This window comes from Prionailurus viverrinus, chromosome A3 (assembly GCF_022837055.1).
Source record: "Prionailurus viverrinus isolate Anna chromosome A3, UM_Priviv_1.0, whole genome shotgun sequence".
Lineage (NCBI taxonomy): Eukaryota > Metazoa > Chordata > Mammalia > Carnivora > Felidae > Prionailurus > Prionailurus viverrinus.
This window is the reverse complement of record NC_062563.1, coordinates 16738785-16746818: the sequence shown is the minus strand read 5'-3', so window position 1 is coordinate 16746818 and position 8034 is coordinate 16738785.

Below are 8034 nucleotides of genomic sequence, written 5' to 3'. Positions count from 1 at the left end.
AGGGAAGCATGTGGATGTGCTTCATAAGGACTGTGATCAGATGGCCCCAGTGAATGTTAGTTACCATGAGGCACATACAGCGAATTATCATCATTTCAGTGATGTTCACTAACTTGTATTTCAGATTCACTGTCGTCAGTCTTCCTGTCCTTAACCAAATTCTGTTGTGGATACAAATGAAACAGTGTATGAGTAAGAATGTGAACTTGAGCTGTATACAGCCAAAATCCTACAAACAAATGTGAAATTACAGCAGTGACAGTGCTCCTAACATGCTCACTACAGTGCCTGGAATATACTAGGTGCCCAATAAAAGTTAGCTATGGTGATGCTGATGACTAATGCCATGAAGGAGAGGGACGTGGCACACAGTGTGTATAATATGGCATTTAGTCCAGAGGGAGGGCTGTGGAGCTAAACTTCTGTGTGACCACGAGCAAACTGATTAATCTTTCTGTGCTTCAGTTTTTTCATCTGTAACGTGGAGATGATTAAGATGCTTTCCATAGATTTGGTGTGAGGTTTAAATGAATTAATATATGCAAAGTGCTAAAAATGTTATTTTAAAAAACTTATCGTCATCATCGTATTGTCATGTCAAGGGAGGCTTTGCAGAGGAAATGACTTTGAGCTGAGCTATGAAAGATGAATGTGGTAGCTAGGCAACAGTGGGAGGGACAAGCATCCCAGGCTGAAGGAACAGCCTGTACAAATGCCCTATGGTGGGAAGGATGGTGGTGCATTTGGTTAGCTGAATAAAGCTAGTGGGGCTGTAGCTAAGTGATCAAGGGGGAGGGTGGTGGGACATGGGGCTGGAGAGATAAGCTGGAACCAGAGCATGTAGAGGCTGGGAGGCTTTGCTAGGGCTTTTTTTTTTTTTTTTTTTTTTTTTTTTTTGGTGTTTATCCTCAGAACCGAGTGCCAACCAAGGGTTTTAAGCAGGGGAGAGTCCAAATCTGATCTGCCATTTGAAAAGCTCCCTCTAGTGGCTTTGGAGAGAATGAACGGGAAGCACCCATGAGGCCTGTGGTGGGTGGGGCTAGTCTGGATGCATGAGAGCTGAGAAGACTGTATCTAGTAGGTGGACCCCACAGGAGCTGGTGATGAGTGGGGTAGATGTGAAGCGTGAGGAAGTGGATGGAGGCAAGGCCAACTTCCTCTTTCAGTTCATGTAGCCATTGGGTGGACGATGGTGTCTGAGAATGACGTTGTTGGGGTGAGTTGCTTTACCTCTCTGAGCCTCAGTTTCATTTGTACCCTCCATCCTGTTGTGAGGACTGTTAAGAGAACACATGAAAGTCAGCACATCCCCTAAAACGTGTCTTCTTCCTCCACACTCAGTACCTGAGACCTGCCCCTCAGCTATCATGGGTGTGGGTAGGATGGAAAGTTACCTATCACCCACATTTAAGTCTCTGGGTCTTCACTTCTCATCTATAAAGTGGGGACCAGAACCCCCAACTCCAGGTTTCTATGAGCCCCTGAAGGATGATGGAGGTGAAGGAGCTTTCTGCCCATGGAGGGCCATACTTATATGGATCATGGTCAGTCAGGGGCAGGCAAGTCTGGGTCTCTGAGACGTTTCCTCTTCCCACCCCCTCCCTTCTGCAGCATGCTCCAGCATATCCATTTATGTGTGCAGAGTGTGCGTGGACACACATTTGAGCCCACACATTCCTCTTGACACATGCACACCCCTTCATAGTACCCACATCCACACATCCCTCAAAAGATTTTAACTTAGAAGGTCTCCAAAGCTGTGCAGTCCAGCAGAAATAGAATGCAAGTCACACGTATAATTTTAAAATTTCTTGTAGCCACATTAAAAAATAAAAAGAAACTGGTGAAACTGATTCTATTTTATTTAAAAAAATTTTTTAGGGGCGCCTGGGTGGCTCAGTCGGTTGAGCATCCAGCTTCCACTCAGGTCATGATCTCGCGGTCTGTGAGTTTGAGCCCTGCATCGGGCTCTGTGCTGACAGCTCAGAGCCTGGAGCCTGCTTCGGAGTCTGTGTCTCCCTCTCTCTCTGCCCTTCCCCCGCTCATGCTCTGTCTCTCTCTCTCTCTCTCTCTCAAAAATAAATAAACATTAAAAAAGTTTTTAAAAATGTTTTAAATATTTATCTATTTTTGAGGTGGGGGAGGAGCAGAGAGAGAGGGAGACACACACTCTGAAGCAGGCTCAGGCTCTGAGCTGTCAGCACAGAGCCTGACGTGGGGCTTGGATTCACAGACTACAAGATCATAACATGAGCTGAAGTCAGATGCTTAACCAACTGAGCCATCCAGGCGCCCCTTAGTGAAACTAATTTTAATACTATATTTAATTTAACCCAATATAGCGAAAATATCAAATAATATTATATAATCAAAATAAAAACTTATTAATGAGATATTTTAAGTCCTTTTTCTTTTTTTTTTGTGCTAAGTCTTAGAAACCCGTTGTATATTTTACACCTTTAGGACGCATGTGGCTAGTGGCTACCATACTGGATAGCGCATCTCTGGATTATCTGCCCATTCAACAGATGGGGAAACTGATGCTCAGAGAGGGCCAGTGACTGGCTCTTGGCTTTATCCCCTGCCGTGGAAGGTTTCCATGATGCCCCACTGCCTGCAGAGTGGCTCCAGTACAGCTCCCACAGGCAGCCTCCAAGGAGAGGTGGTGCCTGCACAACCTCTTATCGAACCTGCTGACCTTGATCTTCCTCTGAGGGAGTGTCAGCTGGAGGCACTGGGTTCATAGACAGGGAGGGAATGCTTGGGCCTGCCCCTTCACTTACACCCCCACACGGGGTGACTGGAATGGAGCCACATGGAAGGCATACAAGGCTGAGATGGGTGTAAACATGGTGGGCACAGTAGGTATGGTCCTGGGGTCAGTACATCCATTCTGCTTGCCCTGGTTCCACCGTTAGCTGCTGAGGCTAGAGTTCACTGACAGTGGGTGGCTGACCCAGATCTACAAAGGTGGCTGTGTCTTCAGGATAGACAGGAGGTAAGGAGTCCCCTAGAACAGTGGGTCAGAGCCTTTTAGCTTGTGCTCAACTGCTGTTGAAAGCCTCTGCATTAACTCTCCCATGGGGCTCCAGGATGAGGCCCAGCTAGAGTTGGGTCCTTTGAGAGCAAGGTTCAAAGGCTGGGCCATGGAGGGCCTACAGGCCATAGGGGTTGGAGAGGAGCAGGTTCCCAGGAGGTTTCCTGGCCCTTGGAAAGGAGGCAGGACATCTGCCACACTCTCAGTACCAAGTGCCATCAAGTTTAATCCTCTCAGTGGCCCGTGGGGGAGATCGTACCGTGACCATCCCCGTTTTACAGATGAAGAAATGAGGCTCAGCAGGATAAGGGAGCCTGCCCTAATTCCCACCATCGGTAATGGGAGGAGCTTGGGTTTATTTCCGACCCTGTGGTAGGGGTGCTTTAGTTTGTCATTTAAGCCAAACAAGCTCCTTTGCTCAGATCTCTTGCCAGCCTCCTGTCCCAGAGAGCCAACGGCCTTGTGGGTCAGGGTTACCTCAAACATGACACACCCAATCCCAGATCCAACTGGCCTCTATTCTGTCCCTTTTCTGGAGACAGAAGGCTCTCAGAGCTTGGAGTTAGACTCCCAGAAATCACTCTGAACTCCTGCCCCTCCCTCAACCCCATGCCCAGGGATTCACTCTCTCACTCATTCAACAAATATTGAGCACCTACTATGCCTAGGCATGGTTTTAATCTCAAAGAAGTCCCTATACAAAATGGACAAAGTGTTCTACATTATGTCTCACAGAGACAGACTAAACAGTAAGCACAAAAAAAAACAATTGATGTGTGTCAGATGTATATCTCCATTGCTATGGAGAAAACTGAGCTGGGTAAGAGAAATTGGGAATCTTGGTGGGGGGTGGGTTGCAGTTTTTAATAGGTGGTCAAAGTATGCCTTAAAATTTTTTTAACGTTTATTTTTGAGAGAGAGAGAGAGAGACAGAGCATGAGTGGGGGAGGGGCAGAGAGGGAGACACACACATAATCTGAAGCAGGCTCCAGGCTCTGAGCTGTCAGCACAGAGCCCAGTGCGGGGCTTGAACTCACAAACTGCAAGACCATGACTGAACCAAAGTTGGACGCTTAACTGACTGAGCCACCCAGCTGCCCCCAGAGTATGACTTTTAAAAAAGCGGACACTGAGCAAGGACTTAAAGGGACCAAGAGAACTACTTATGGGTATATTGGAGGGAAGAACATTCCAGGAAGGGGAAGAGCAGGTGCAAAGGCCCTGAGGAAGAGATGGGCCTTGCATGTTCATGGAATAGCAGCGTGTGGGCATGGAGGAGTGAGAAGGGAAGAGAGAGGTTAGTCATTAGAGGTTAGTCAGAGAGGAAACAGAGAGCAGGGAGAACATGCAGGGCTTCATAGGACCTTGGTTTCTACTCTCAGTGTAATGGGCAGAGGAGCGAAGTACTCCCACATGCCTTCTGAAAGTCTCAAGTGGGGAGGCAGGGAGGCCAGTGAGGAGGCTGCTGCCAAATCCAGGTGAGATAAGACAGCTAGGGCCAGGGGTGGGTGGGAACAGAGTAGGTCCAGCCAGCAAGGCTTGCTGATGGATTAGATGTGAAGTGTGAGAGGGAAGGAGTCTGGGGTGACTCCCCTTGAGTGTGGCCTGAGCAACCAAAACATGGAGTCACTACCCCCTGTGAGGAGTATGGCGGTGGGTGGAGTGGGTTGGGGGAAGACCAGGAGTCCAAGCTGCATGTGTGGGGGTTCAGATGCCTCCTAGACACCCACGTGGAGATGCTGAGCTGAGTTCGTGGGCTTGCATGCAGAGTGAGGTCTGGGCCGCGGTTGCTTGCATGGAGGCAGAGTGAAGCCACTACCTGCAACTGTCGGCAAGGGCTGTGTCCCAGGGACCTGGGTCGGAGGAGGGCACCAAAAAGGAGTGGCCAGTGGAACAGGAGGAGGACCAGGCTGCTGCGGGTCCAATGAGAGGAAGACCGAGCTTTAACCAACATGGAGGTCATCAGCGACCACAGTTCTCCAGGTCTAGGCGGGTCTACCTTCCCCCCATTGTAGGTTGAATAATGACCCTCAAAGATGTCAGCTCCTAATCCCTGAAACCTAACGTGGAAAAGTGGTCTTTGCAGATGTGATGAAGTGATGGATTCTGAGATGGGAAGTTGTGTGCGTAGGCCCTAAATAGAATCACAGCTGTCCTTATGAGAGGGGCGCCCAGGGATCGGACACAGGCCAAAGGAAGGACAGTGTGAGTGCGACGGTGAGGTTGGAGAGAGGGCATGAGTCATTTAATGCCGGTGGCCCTTGGGAGCTGGAAGAGGCAAGGAATAGATTGAGTGTGGCCCCGCTGACTCCTTGATTTCAGATTTCTGCCCTCTGGAACTGGAGAATAAACCTCTGTTGCATTAAGCCACCAAGGGTGTGGCAGTTTGTTACAGCGGCCCCAGGAAACGCATATACTCCCTCTGGCTTCAGATACCTTCCTTGCCCTCATCTGAGTCATCAGCTTCCAACAAGTGTACTGTACCAGCCTCCGCACGAGACTACCACTCCTGCCTGCCTCCAGCCCTGCCCTCCACACACAGCCTGACTGGGTCACTTCCCACCCGAATTCCCTCAGCACAGAGCCCACATTTATTAGCCCCAAATGCAAGGCTTTTCCTGGCACTCCCCCGCCTACTCTCCATGCACCTTCGTCACCACTGCCTTCACCACTTCTGCTGCAGTTACATCAGCATGTTCTCTCAAGCTTCTGAGCCTTTGCACCTACTGTTCCCTCCACTTGGAACACGCTTTCACCAGATATCCCCAGGTATCTCCATGACGTCTCCCCATTGACTTCAGGTCTTTGCCCGAAGACCTTCCCTGATGACTGATTTCCAAGTGCAATCTCCTGTTCACCCTCACATTTCTGATTCCCTGCCCAACCTTGTTATTCTCCATGGTACTTACCTCTAGCTATGTATTTAACTTACTTGTTCATTATCCGTTGCCCTCCTCCCCCCACCCCCAACCCTGCCCCATTAGGATTATATTCCACAGGGGTAGGCCATTTAGACTGGGTGGCTTAGATAATGAACATTTATTTCTCACAGTTCTGGAGTCTGAGAAGCCTAAGATCAAGGCGCTGGCAGGCAGGTCCCATGTCTGGTGAGAGCTCGGGGCTCTCATCCCCTTATATGGTGCACATCCCATCCTGGGGCTCCAACCCATTGACCTCATCCAGGTTGAATCACCTCTAAAAGACCCCAGCTCCAAATACCTTCAGACTGGGGATTAGACTTCAACGTATGAACTGGTTGGGGTGGGGGGAAACACACATTCAGTGCATAGCAGGATGGCTTCAAGGTGATCTGTAACGCCTTCTGGGACCCTCAATCCCTTGCGGTCCTCAAGGCCAAAGATTCCTGACTTTTCTGAGCCATGGTCCTCTTCTCTGAACAAGCCTTCTAAGTGCATAAAACAAAATGGATTAGATTACAAAGGATTCTGAGTATATTAAAATGCAGTTACCAAAATATTAGGAAAACATTTTTGATATAATAATAAATGTGCTTCTTTATTAACACACTAAATACCAAGGACTAAGGACGGTCTAATTAGTATCATAATTTAGAAGCCATGATGAGTGTAAACAATCTTTCAAGATAGCAGCAGTGATAGGAATGTGGCATGAAAATATCTGTGATTTCTCTTGGCGACAGTCATGGGCACTGCAAATACTGTGGTTTGCTGTTAGCATTCACAAGGGAAGGAAATGATACATTTCAGTTAGAGGTGAGTGAAGAGAAAGATGTAATCTTTTTTTACTTCCAAAGTTGCCAACCCCCCTTCCATTACGATTCCCCCATCTCTGCTGGAGCTGGAGGTGAGCCGGGAAGGGCTTGGACCCCAGGACTTTTCAACACAGAGAGGTGCCCCTGAGGAGCTTGCCCTCCATGGCTAGAATGGGGGCGGGGAGGATGGTGGGATTTGAGGGGACAAGCCCAGCAGCGGGCAAACCCGATATCTGTGCAGGCCCTGCCCCTTCCTCCCTGCAGCCCTGGTGAGTCACAAAACGTCCTTTCTCAGGAAGACCAAATATAAACAGTTCAGCATTATCTTGAGAACAAGATGTTTGTTTACTTTTTAAAATTGCAGACATGGCAGAGCACTCAGGCCTACAACTGCAATTAATAATAATTTAGGTCAGTCTCTCCTGGGGTGAAGCTGCATCCTGATTTTAGAGAGGAAGACCAATCTTTTCCTTGTTTTGTGTTCAGGTAACATCATGTTGCTTATCTCTTCTTAGTCGTAGATATTTGTATTGCTTCCCCCCTCGCCTCCCAGATGATACAAGCAATACATACTCATTGTAAAAATTTCAAAACACTACAGAAAGTGAAATTTCCCCCATTTTAACTCATTCCCCGGAGAGAACCACTGATAATGGAGTAGAATATATCATGCATGCCTTTTGTTGCCACGCGTGTACTTACGCACATTACCATACGTAGATTTTTGTTTTTCCAAATAGCATCCTATGAAAATTGCTCTACAGCTTACACCTTTCACCTAAGATATCACAATTATTATTTGTCTATATATCTGTCTCCTTAACTAGGAATTTGAGGTTCAGAGGGAAATCCTGTACTTTTATTAATCTGTAAAGCTAATACCTTGCCCAATAATTTGTAAATAATAGGATTTAATATATATTTGGCAAACAACCAAATTAATGAATAAATGATTTTTTTTCCAAAATGATATCATAAACACCTTTCTGTGTTTGTCCATTGAACAATGCTTCATTGTTTCAGGGTTGCTGCGAGTTAAGCTGTGTGGATGTGATGAACTCTTTCAATAATCACTAATAGGTACTTGGACTTGGATTATTTCCAATTTTTCAAGTTTATATCTGTTCTGCACTGAGTATGTATGTATGTATCTGTCTATAGAAATATAGAAATGTATATATATATGTATATGTACATATATATGTATCTTTGCATACTTCTTTATGCATTTTTTAGACTCAGAGAAAGGCTTATTTTGATAGAT